This window comes from Natrix helvetica, assembly GCF_964273705.1.
Source record: "Natrix helvetica genome assembly, chromosome: W".
Taxonomy (NCBI): Eukaryota; Metazoa; Chordata; class Lepidosauria; order Squamata; family Natricidae; genus Natrix; species Natrix helvetica.
The window spans coordinates 82,461,160-82,474,281 of record NC_138555.1 but is presented as its reverse complement, the minus strand read 5'-3'; positions in this window follow the sequence as shown (position 1 = coordinate 82,474,281).

The following is a 13,122-nucleotide window of genomic DNA, read 5'->3' as shown; positions in this document are numbered from 1 at the left end:
TTCTGGGTTTTGAAGTCCACAAATACTGACTGGAGAATTCTGGGAATTGAAGTCCACAAATACTGGCAGGAGAATTCTGGGAACTGAAGTCCAGGCATCGGATAGTGCCTAACAATCTACTGTGAGGATTACAGCACAGTGCCCAAATACATGCCGAGTGGCCAAGCACCCAAATTTTGATCGTGTGACCCGACAGTCGTAAGTGCGAGGACTGGTCAGAAGTCATTTTTTTCAGTGCCGGCATAATTTTCCTTAAAGGGAAGGTGCAAATCAAGGATTAGCTGTACGGTAGAATGGACTCAAGCTGGTTGTTCTTACCTTACTCTACACAATCTCTCTATATAAAAAATGGCTGTGTGTCTGAGTGTGTGTGTCCCAGCATAACTCTGGAACGCCTGGAGCAATTTCAACCAAACTTGGGACACAGATGACTTACTCTCTGTAGTAAGTCATCTTACTGTGGGGGGTAAGACACCTCTAACACCCCTCGGTGTGTGTGTTCTGTTAAGGTACAGCCTGTTGTGCCTTCAAATGGCTTCTACTGTACTGCCGTAAAATGGCTTCTACTGTGCAGCGCAGTGGAGTTGCCCTGGCAACGGCTTCACAGTACTCCACAAGGGGACTCCCTCTGGTAAGGGGGGAAACTCCAACCTTAGAAATTACACTTCTGGAGGGCACGGGGAAAACATTTTTAACTAATTGAATTGTCGCCAAAATCCGTGTTCGTGGAGAAGTTGCTCTTGGCGTCGCCTCTTCGGGAACTACGGCGACGTTCATGGAAGGAGGAGGACAGCCCATTCCGCACTTACGTGGCCGCTTGACATCCGCCATTCCTGTCTAATACAGGATTGGGATAAATAAATCTCTGAGCAACTCCGGGTTACCAGCTAGTTTAATTAGAAGACTACAATTGGCTATAGGAAGATAAGGCCACATCGTGTTAAATCAGCATTTCTCAAGCGTGGCCCCTTTAAGACGGGTGAACTTCAACTCCCAGCAGTGCCGGCAGGGGAATTCTGGGAGTTGAAGTCTCCCTTGTCTTAAAGGGCTCGAGGGTGAGAAATTGTCTTCTACAGTCAGAAAAAAGACGCAGCTTTTTCATCCTTCAGCAGGAAGAACCACAAAGACCCTTTTTTTTCCCTAATAATAATCGCCACTCAGCTACGTCCCCCATCTAGGATCTTCCTGCCGATACAGAGAGCCCTGCACTTACAAAAGCTCGCTTAGCGACCGATCGACGTTACACCGGCACCGAAAAACGTGACTGGTAGGGCCATTTGTCACCCTTAACGACGTAGAGTCATCGTGTGATTTTACATTCTTTCAAGGAGAGACTGGACGGCCGTCTCGTCAGAAACGGCGTAGGGTCTCCTGCTTTGGGTGCGGGGTTGGACTAGATGACCTACAAGGTCCCTTCCAACTCTTTCATTCTGCTCTGTTCTGAGCCGAGGACAAAGATAAAAAGTTAGAAGCAGGTAAAGCTGGGAGTCCAGCTGAGATTGTGTTGGGCAGCAGGGATTCCTGGTGTGTGTGTGTATGTGTGTGTGTGTGTGAGAGAGAGAGAAAAGGGGGGGCAGGGAGAATTCCTTAGGATTTGGCAATTCTTCTTTGGAACAATAGGCGAGTGAGGTCACCCCTCCCAGAAGGCAGATGAGTAGCAGTAGAGAGACAATGGGATTCCTAGAGTGTTTCCTCGCAGCTCCCACCTTCCCTAGGAATCTGCCCCTCTATTGTTCCAAACGTTACCTTTGCAAGCAAGAATTTTACTCTATTGTTGTTCTTCGTCCTGGCCGCTGCGGCTCATTTCTGGCTCACTCAGCGTCATAACCAGGGGTGGTATTCACTTACTTTCCCTACCGCTTCCCAAATGTGAGCGCGAAACGGACGCTTCACTTGCACACGCCCCGTCCGCGCACGCACGTGGTCTTCCGCGCGTGCGCTTCGGCTTGAAAACGTGTCTAAATAGGAGGCCGTAGAGCTGGGGCGGGTGGGCAGGCCCTCCCTCGATTTCCACTACCGGTTCGGGTGAACCGATCCTAACCGGCTGAATATGACCTCTGGTCATACTCCTCTACAGGAAGTCCTGGACTTACAACCAGGGTTGGGTTGCTGCCAGGGTTACTGCCACTTCGCAACCTGGGTGTACCATGTGCTTGCACTGTCAATGTGAATTGTTCTAAGCACATGGGCTCCATTCCATTCCATATTATCATTTCTATTCTATTGTATTCCATTCCGAATTTTCTTTTTTTCTATTCCATTCCATTCCGTATTTTCTTTTTTTCCCTATTCTATTCCATTCCATATTTTCTATTCTATTCCATTCTATTCCATTCTATTCCATTCTATTCCATTCCATTCCATCCCATCCCATCTCATTCCATTTCATTTTTTCCTATTCTATTCCATTCCAATCCATTCCATTCCATTTTTTCTATTCTATTCCATTCCATTTTTCCTATTCTATTCCATTCCAATCCATTCCATTCCATTTTTTCTATTCTATTCCATTCCATATTTTCTATTCTATTCCATTCCATTCCGTTTTTTCCATTTCATTCTATTCCATATTTTCTATTCTATTCCATTCCATTCCATATTTTCTATTCCATTCCATTCCATTCCATCTCATTCCATTCCATTTTTTCCTATTCTATTCCATTCCAATCTATTCCATTCCATATTTTCTATTCTATTCCATTCCATATTTTCTATTCTATTCCATTCCATTTTTTCCATTTCATTCCATTCCATTTTTTCTATTCCATATTTTCTATTCTATTCCATTCCATTCCATATTTTCTATTCTATTCCATTCCATTCTACATTTTCTATTCTATTCTGTTCTGTTCCATTCCATTTCATTCCATCTTTCCTGTCCTGTCCTATTCTATTCCATTCAATTTTTTTCTATTCTATTCCATTCCATATTTTCTATTTTATTCTATTCTATTCCATTCCATTTTTCTATTCCATTCCATTCCATATTTTCTTTTCTATTTATTCCATTCCATATTTTCTATTCTATTCCATTCCATTCCATTTTTTCCATTCCATTTCATTTTTTCTACTCCATTCCATTCCATGTTTTCTATTCTATTCTATTCTATTCTATTCCATTCCATTCCACTCTATTCCATATTTTATATTCTATTCCATTCCATTCCACCTTTTCTATTCTATTCTGTTCCGTTCCGTTCCATTCCATTCCATTCCATATTTCATTTCCTTTCCTTTCCTGTCCTGTCCTGTCATGTCCTGTTCTATTCTATTCTATTCTATTCTATTCTATTCTATTCTATTCTATTCTATTCTATTCTATTCCATTCCATTCCATTCCAGTTCATCCCATCCCATCCCACCACTTCACCATTTTGAAAAGAAGAGATTGGAGAGCCATTTGCCTGAAACGACGTAGGGTCTCCTGCTTGAGCACGGGGTTGGACTAGAAGACCTCCAAGGTCCCTTCCCATTCCTGTCATTCCTTTGCTTCTCTTCCAATGGCTTTCCCGATCTCTGTTTACCATCCTACGTCAAGGGGCCACACTTATTTCATTTGCGCCGTTAATATTTTGGACCGTTTCTGGGGCATCTATTCCGAACGCTCAGCACCCCTGGGGGTTTGTGTTTGCTGAGAAATGTCTCATCTCCCTCCAGGAAAACCCATAATCATAAATCAGGGGCATTGTTTCCAAACTCGGCTGTTTATCAACAATGCCAAGCCCTGCTTCTTGGATTCAATAACAATAGCCGGAGCACACCAGGGGAGGCTGCCAGAAAGCGCCTGGCATCCCTTTGTCTTATTTGAAGTTTCCTCTTTCTAATTTGGGGATTCCATTGTCACCTGCCTATTGTTATTAAACAAAAAACAAAAAAATCCAGGGCTGCTGGCCAGCAGATTCCTTCTCCTTGAAGCTGGGACTCTTTCAATATTCTCCGTGGAGATGAATAGATGAACAGAGTTGGGAGGGACCGGGTAGGTCATCTAGTCCAGCCTCCCGCTCAAGCCCTACACCATTTCTGTTCCGGTCTCTTCCTGAAAGCCTCCAACGAGGAAGCTCCCACAACTTCCGAAGGGAACTTCTGTTCCATGGGTTGATTGTTCTCCCTGTCAGGAAATATCTCCTTATACAATACAATACAATACAATACAATACAATACAATAGTAGAGTTGGAAGGGACCTTGGAGGTCTTCTAGTCCAACCCCCTGCCTAGGCAGGAAACCCTATACCGTTTCAGACAAATGGCTATCCAACAACTTCTTAAAGATTTCCAGTGTTGGGGCATTCACAACTTCTGGAGGCAACTTCTGTTCCACTGATTAATTGTTCTAACTGTCAGGAAGTTTCTCCTCAGTTCTAAGTTGCTTCTCTCCTTGATTAGTTTCCACCCATTGCTTCTTGTTCTACCCTCAGGTGCCTTGGAGAATAGCTTGACTCCCTCTTTTTTGGGGCAGCCCCTGAGATATTGGAAGACTGCTATCATGTCTCCCCTAGTCCTTCTTTCTCTTAAGCTAGACATACCCAGTTCCTGCAACCGTTCTTCATATGTTTTAGTCTCCAGTCCCCTAATCCTCTTTGTTGCTCTTCTCTGCACTCTTTCCAGAGTCTCCGCATCTTTTTTACATCGTGGCGACCAGAACTGAATGCCGTATTCCAAGTGTGGCCTTACCAAGGCTTTATAAAGTGGTATTAACACTTCACGTGATCTTGATTCTATCCCTCTGTTGATGCAGCCTAGAACTGTGTTGGCTTTTTTTATTTCCAGGTTGATTCTCTCCTTGGTCAGTTTCCATCAATTATTCCTTATCTGGCCTTCGGGTGCTTTGGAAAATAGCTTGACCCCCTCCTCTCTGGGGCAGCCCCCCAAATATTGGAAGACTGCGATCATGTCTCCCCTGGTCCTTCTCTTCACTGGACTAGCCAGGCCCAGTTCTTGCAACCGTTCTTCATATGTTTGAGCCTCCCGTCCCCTCATCATCCTGGTTGCTCTTCTCTGCACTTTTTCAAGAGTCTCCACATCTTTTTTTTATAGTGTGGTGACCAAAACTGAATGCAGGATTCCAGGTGTGGCCTTACTAAGGCTTTATACAGTATATAGAGTGGTATTAGTACCTCCCTTGATCTTGATTGTATCCCTCTGTTAACGCAATTTAGGATTGCATTGGCTTTTTTGGCTGCTGCCGCACATTCTTGGCTCATATTCAGCTGGTTGTCCACTAAGACTCCAAGATCCCTGACTCGTTCCTTCTTTCCCTTTTTCTTTCTCTCATTTTTCCCCCCCTTCCGATTCTTCTTTTGAATTGAGTCTGTGCCAGTGATGAGCCCAGCTGGATTTATTGGAAATCAGGACGTTTCTCCACCTGTCACCTGGCTGGGGAATTCTGGGAGTTGAAGTCCGACCATCTTCAAGGGGGCTAAGAAACACTGATTTGGGGGCTATGAAATCAGAGAAGAACTTTCCCTCAGCAACTATGGGGCTGTGTCGTAGAAGATTTTGAGCCAAGTTTGGATTATCTGGAACGCTCGGAGGATTATTGAGAAGAGGGTTGGACTAGAGGTCCTCTAAGGTTCCTCCCAACTCTATGATTCTAGGAATGTGACAAGGAGCACTTCCTGCTTTGGGAAGAGGATTGGACCGCTAAGGTCCCTCCCAACTCTTTGGTATGAATGTGAGTAGTTGGCACTTCCTGCCTTGGGAAGAAGGGTTGGACCTCTTAAGTCCCTTCCAACTCTATGGTTCTAGCAATATGACAGTTGGGACTTCCTGTCTTGGGAAGAAGGTTGGACTAGAGGACTTCTAAGGTCCTTCTATGGTTTTAGGGACGTGACCAATGGGTACTTCTTGCCTTGACAAGAAGGTTTGGACCTCTAAGGCTTCTATGATCCCTTCCAACTCTATGGTTCTAGGAACGTAACCAATGGACACTTTCTGCCTTGACAAGAAGGTTGGACCTCCAAGGCCTTTAAGATCTCTTCCAACTCTACGGTTCTAGGAATATGGCAGTGGGCACTTCCTGCCTTGAAAAGAAGGCTGGACCTCCAAGGCCTCTAAGATCCCTTCCAACTCTATGGTTCTAGGAATGTAACCAATGGACACTTTCTGCCTTGACAAGAAGGTTGGACCTCCAAGGCCTTTAAGATCTCTTCCAACTCTACGGTTCTAGGAATATGGCAGTGGGCACTTCCTGCCTTGGGAAGAAGGTTGGACTACAAGACCTCTAGGGTCACTCTCAACTCCATGGTCCTAGGAATATGAGCAGTGGGCACTTCCTGCCTTGAGCAGAGGATTGGATTATAGGCAGGGGTGGGTTCCTGCCAGTTCTAACCTCTTCTATAGAAGAGGTTCCACAAATCTACAGTGCCGTTTAGAACCGGTTCCAGCTCCCTCCCCCCGCCTGTCCGCACATCATCAAGATGAAGAGCGAGAGGAGGAATTCTGGGAGTTGAAGTCCACAAGTCTTAAAGCTGTCAACTTTGAACACCCCTGGGTTTTTTTTTCTAAAGGGGTAGGGGTGCAAGGGTCTTGTAACTTGACAGCTTTAAGACTTGCACACTTCAATGCCAGAATTCCTGAGCCAACATGACTGGAGGAGGAATTCTGGGAGTTGACGTCCACAAGTCTTAAAGCTGTCAAGTTTGAACACCCCTGGTTTTTTTTTTTCTTAAAGGGTTAGGGGTGCAAGGGTCTTGTCTCTTGACAGCTTTAAGACTTGCGTGCTTCAAATGCCAGAGTTCCTGAGCCAACATTTTGGTTGCTAAGCAAGAGCTTTGCTAAGTGAGTTTCAACACATTTTACAAGTTGGCCATGCCCACCTAGTCACATGGCTGGCAAGCCACTCCCACCTGGTCACATGGCCGGCAAGCCACTCCCACCCATCCACATGGCCAGCAAGCCACTCCCACACCTACAGAAGAGGTTCTAATTTTTTTTGAAACCCACCACGGATTATAGCACTTCTAATGTTCCCTCCTGATTCTACCATATGGTTCTAGGAATGTGAGCAGTGGGCACTTCCTGCTCCAACTTTATGGTTCTAGGAATGTGAAGAGTGGGCACTTCCTGCCTTGGGAAGAGGGTTGGACTAGAGGACCTCTAAGGTCCCTTCTGACTCTATGGCTCTAGGAATGTGAGCAGCGGGCAATTCCTGACATCTAGCACAGCCTGGAGTGAGTGAGGGGGGAGCATGTCAGTCAATTAGCAGGAGCGAGTAGCTACAATAGGAAAGAAGCAATCCCATTTTTAAAATAATGACTCCCCCCCCCCTTCGACTGACCTTCACACAGCCACCTGTCTCCTTATGTTGCTGCAGGAATCCCCCAACCACTGAAACACCATCCTTGCCTTTCCAATACACAGGTAGTCCCCAATTTACGACCACAACCGAGCCCAACGTTTAGGTTGTTAAGCGAGACATTTTTTAAGCGAGTTTTGCCCCATTTTACAACCTTTCTTGCTGCAGTTGTTAAGTGAATCGCTGCGGTTGCTAAGTGAGTAACGCGGTTCTTAAGTGAATCTGACTTCCCGCCCTTTGACTTGGCATGTCAGAAGGTCGCAAAAGGGGGGGGGGTCACATGGACTCCGCAACGGTCATAAATATGAACCAATTGCCAACACCTGAATTTTGATCACATGATCCTGAGGATACTGCAAACACACACACACACACACACACACACACACACACACACACGTCCCCCTCAGTCTCTGAAAGATCTCACATTTTAAATCCAAGAGAGCAAATCAGGGCTGCAATTCCCTCTGCAGCCCAATAGAGGGCAACGGATCGATTCCTGTTTCTTCCCCACTGCCCCCTGGAGCATACTTGCAGTTTTGCAGCCTAAATCTGTTCAACTCTAATAGGATATTTTGGGGGGCTTGTAGGTTTCCCAGTTCGTTGAAAAAGGATTTTTTTTCTCTCTCTTCCACATTGGGATTCACTTAACAATGGCGTTCATTGTTTTTATTTCTTTTATTTAGGTGCTACTCGTTCCCGACTCTAGAGGGCGGTGCTCATCTCCCTTTCAAAGCCGAAGAGCCAGCGCTGTCCAAAGATGTCTCCGGGGTCATGTGGCCGGCATGACTCAACGCCAAAGACGCGTGGAACGCTGTTCCCTTCCCACCAAAGGTGGTCCCTATTTTTCTACTTGCATTTTGTTATGTGCTTTCGAATGGCTAGGTTGGCAGAAGCTCGGACAAGTCACGGGAGCTCGCTCCATTACGCGGTGCTGGGGATTCGAACCGCCGAACTGCCAACCTTTCTGATTGACAAGCTCAGCGTCTTCGCCACTCAGCCACTGCATCCCTTTTCTTTTATTTAGGACATTGCTGTTGATATGGATGAAAACTAATCAAGGAGAGGAGTGAGCTCCCGTGACTTGTCCCAGCTTCTGCCAACCTAGCCGTTCGAAAGCACGTAAAAAATGCAAGTAGAAAAATAGGAACCACCTTTGGTGGGAAGGGAACAGCGTTCCGTGCACCTTCGACGTGAGTCACGCCGGCCACATGACCAACGGAGACGTTTTCGGACAGCGCTGGCTCTTTGGCTTTGAAGCGGAGGTGAGCATCGCCCCCTAGAGTCGGGAACGAGTAGCATATCTGTGCGAGGGGAACCTTTTACCTTTACTTTAATAAAAAGGAGAAACATATAATAGATGAGAGGGATCTTGAGAGGGATCTTGGAGTCCTAGTGGACAACCATTTAAATAGGAGCCAGCCGTGTGCAGCAGCTGCCAAAAAAGCCAACACAGTTCTAGGCTGCATCAACAGAGGGAGAGAATCAAGATCACGTGAAGGGTTAATACCACTTTACAATCCCTTGGTAAGGCCACACTTGGAATACGGCATTCAGTTCTGGTCGCCACGATGTAAAAAAGATGGGGAGACTCTAGAAAGAGTGCAGAGAAGAGCAACAAAGAGGATTAGGGGACTGGAGACTAAAACATATGAAGAACGGTTGCAGGAACTGGGTATGTCTAGCTTAAGAGAAAGAAGGACTAGGGGAGACATGATAGCAGTCTTCCAATATCTCAGGGGTTGCCACAAAGAAGAGGGAGTCAAGCTATTCTCCAAGGCACCTGAAGGTAGAACAAGAAGCAATGGGTGGAAACTAATCAAGGAGAGAAGCAACTTAGAACTGAGGAGAAACTTCCTGACAGTTAGAACAATTAATCAGTGGAACAGCTTGCCTCCAGAAATTGTGAATGCCCCAACACTGGAAGTCTTTAAGAAGACCTCCAAGGTCCCTTCCAACTCTACTATTGTATTATTGTATGAATCGTCTTCCGAATTTAACAATCCGCTTCACAATTGTGAAAGCACGGGGACGTCCCTAAAATGGGGCAAAAACTCCCTTAACACATTTCGCCCAATTCTGGGCTCACTCGTGGTCGTAAACCGAGGAGCAGCTGTATCCCTGCGTCTTTCCATACGCCTCCTGCTGCTCTTTGTGATTTTTCATCCCTTCCTTTCGAGCCTCTTCCTTCCTTGCCTGTCATGACACGGCCCTCGTCCCCGGTGGCATTTCCCACCCCAAATGTCAGCTTCTCCCCCCACCCTGCACAGACACACACCCCCAGTCAAAAAACCCCAGCCGTCCGCCTGGCCCGTGTCATCCGATCTGGCCTTGACGTATTTGTGCTCCCGTCCCGAACAAAAGGCAAAAATGCAGAAGGAGAACGGGGCGACCTTGGCTGCCGGTCCTTATATAGCAACAGTGCTTCTCTACACAAAGACGTCTTATTTTAGCCACAATGGGCTGACCGGCTCTTGCGGACATCTTATTTTAGCCACAATGGGCTGACCGGCTCTTGAAAAGCACCTGGAATTAGACCCCGGGCATCCGGACGCCTGGTTGACATCGGTCGAGGAGAAATTCAGCTTTGCAAAGAGAGGGAGATGGGGAATTGACTTTTTAGGTTCTGGAAGGTGCTTTTCCCAACTGGCAACAGGACTATTCTGGTTTTTCTTTTGAAGGGGTTTCGCTTCTCATCCAAGAAGCTTCATAGAATAGAATAGAATAGAATAGAATAGAATAGAATAAAATAGAATGGAATGGAATGGAATGGAATGGAACAGAACATAGGAACAGAATAGGATAGGATAGGATAGAGAAGAGAAGAGAAAAATAGAATAGAAAGGAGATTAGAGAAGAGAATTAGAATAGAACAGAACAGAATAGAACATAGGAATAGAATAGAATAGGAGAGGATAGAGAAGAGAAGAGAGGAGAATAAAATAGAATAGAAAGGAGAATAGAGAAGAGAAATAGAATAGAACAGAACAGAATAGAACATAGGAATAGAATAGAATAGGAGAGGATAGAGAAGAGAAGAGAGGAGAATAAAATAGAATAGAAAAGAAAAGAGAGAAGAGAATTCGAACAGAACAGAATAGAATAGAACATAGGAATAGATTAGAATAGGAGAGGAGAGGATAGAGAAGAGAAGAGAGGAGAATAAAATAGAATAGAAAAGAGAATAGAGAAGAGAAATAGAATAGAACAGAACAGAATAGAACATAGGAATAGAATAGGAGAGGATAGAGAAGAGAAGAGAGGAGAATAAAATAGAATAGAAAGGAGAATAGAGAATAGAATTAGAATAGAACAGAATAGAATAGAACATAGGAATAGAATAGGAGAGGATAGAGAAGAGAAGAGAGGAGAATAAAATAGAAAAGAAAAGAAAAGAGAGAAGAGAATTCGAACAGAATAGAATAGAATAGAACATAGGAATAGAATAGATTAGAATAGGAGAGGATAGAGAAGAGAAGAGAGGAGAATAAAATAGAATAGAAAGGAGAATAGAGAAGAGAAATAGAATAGAACAGAACAGAATAGAACATAGGAATAGAATAGGAGAGGATAGAGAAGAGAAGAGAGGAGAATAAAATAGAATAGAAAAGAAAAGAGAAGAGAATTTGAACAGAACAGAATAGAATAGAACATAGGAATAGAATAGAATAGGAGAGGACAGAGAAGAGAAGAGAAAATAGAATAGAGAGGAGAGGAGAGAACAGAGAATAACATAGAATAGAGAAGAGAGAATGGAATTAGAATTACAATTAGAATAGAATAGAAAAGAAAAGAAAAGAAACAGAACATAGGAATAGAATAGACTAGGAGAGAAGAAAAGAGGAGGGAAGAGATGAGAGGAGAATAAAATAGAATAGAGAAGAGAAGAGAAGAGAAGAGAGAACAGAATAGACAGGATAGGGTAGGAGAGGATAGAATAGAATACTATATTGGGCACACAAGGAATTTGTCTTGCATATGCTCTCAGTGTACAGAAAGAAAAATAAAATGCATTCTAAGATACGACACTTGGTGATAGTCATAGGATACTAAATAATCAATACAACATTATACTAGGAAACTAGTATCTGCAGCAGCTGCCAAAGAAGCCAACACAGTTCTAGGCTGCAGCAACAGAGGGAGAGAATCAAGATCACGTGAAGGGTTAGTACCACTTTACAATCCCTTGGTAAGGCCACACTTGGAATACGGCATTCAGTTTTGGTCGCCACAATGTAGAAAAGATGTGGAGACTCTAGAAAGAGTGCAGAGAAGAGCAACAAAGAGGATTAGGGGACTGGAGGCTGAAACATAGGAAGAACGGTTGCAGGAACTGGGCATGTCTAGTTTAATAGAAAGAAGGACTAGGGGAGACTAGCAGTCTTCCAATATCTCAGGGGTTGCCCCAAAGAAGAGGGAGTCAAACTATTCTCCAAAGCACCTGAGGGTAGAACAAGAAGCAATGGGTGGAAACTAATCAAGGAGAGAAGCAACTTAGAACTGAGGAGAAACTTCCTGACAGTGAGAACAATTAATCAGTGGAACAGAAGTTGCCTCCAGAAGTTGTGAATGCCCCAACACTGGAAGTCTTTAAGAAGATGTTGGATAGCCATTTGTCTGAAACGGTAGAGGGTTTCCTGCCTAGGCAGGGGGTTGGACTAGAAGACCTCCAAGGTCCCTTCCAACTCTGCTATTCTATTCCATTCCATTCCATTCCATTCCATTCCATTCCTATTCCTATTCCTATTCCTATTCTATTCTATTCCATTCCATTCCATTCCATTCTATTCCTATTCTATTCTATTCTATTCTATTCCTATTCCTATTCTATTTTTTTCTATTCTATTTAAATAAAACAATATAAATCGTAAAGATACATGCAACAAGGTTACAGTCATAAGTGGGAGGAGGAAAGTAACAGGAAGGATGAGAATAATAACAATAATAATAATAGAGTCTTAGCAAATAGTTTGACAGTGATGAGGGAATTATTTGTTTAGCAGAGTGATGGCATTCGGGGGAAAAACTGTCCCTGTGCTTAGTTGTCTTGGTGTGCAGTGCCCTATAGCGTCGTTTTGAGGGTGGGAGTTGAAGCAATTGATGTCCAGGATGATTCAGTTAGACGGAGGAAGGATTGAGACTGTCATTTGCACCTCCATAAATGTCTGGTTTGACTCTGCAACCCAACAAGACAGACAGGGACTTCGATGGATCGTTAGGACCGAAAAGAAAAAACAACGGCGACCAACCTGCCTTCCGTCGAGGACCTGTATCCTGCACGAGTCAAAAAGGGGGCCGTGAAAATATCTACAGACTCCCAACATCCTGGACATCAATTGCTTCAACTCCCACCCTCAAAACGACGCTATAGGGCCCCGCGCACCAAGACAACTAGGCACAGGGACAGTTTTTCCCCCGAATGCCATCACTCTGCTAAACAACTCATTCCCACAACACTGTCAAACTATTTACTAAGACTGTACTACTATTCTTCTTCTCATCCTTCCTGTTACTTTCCTCCTCCCACTTATGACTGTAACCTCGTTGCTTGTATCTTTGCGATTTATGTTGTTTTATTTAAATAGAATAGAAAAAAATAGAATAGGAATAGGAATAGAATGGGCAGTTTGAACTTTCTGAGTTGGCGCAGAAAGAACATTCCTTGTTGTGCTTTTTGGATGACGTTTTTGATGTTAGGTGTCCATTTTAAGTCTTGAGGCTTAAAAGTCTTCAGCTCTCACTTGGATGGAGGGGAAGGGAAGGATTTAATACTTCTTGCAGAACTAAATCTTTGCATTCTTCACATCCAGTCAGAGCTTATTCTTCT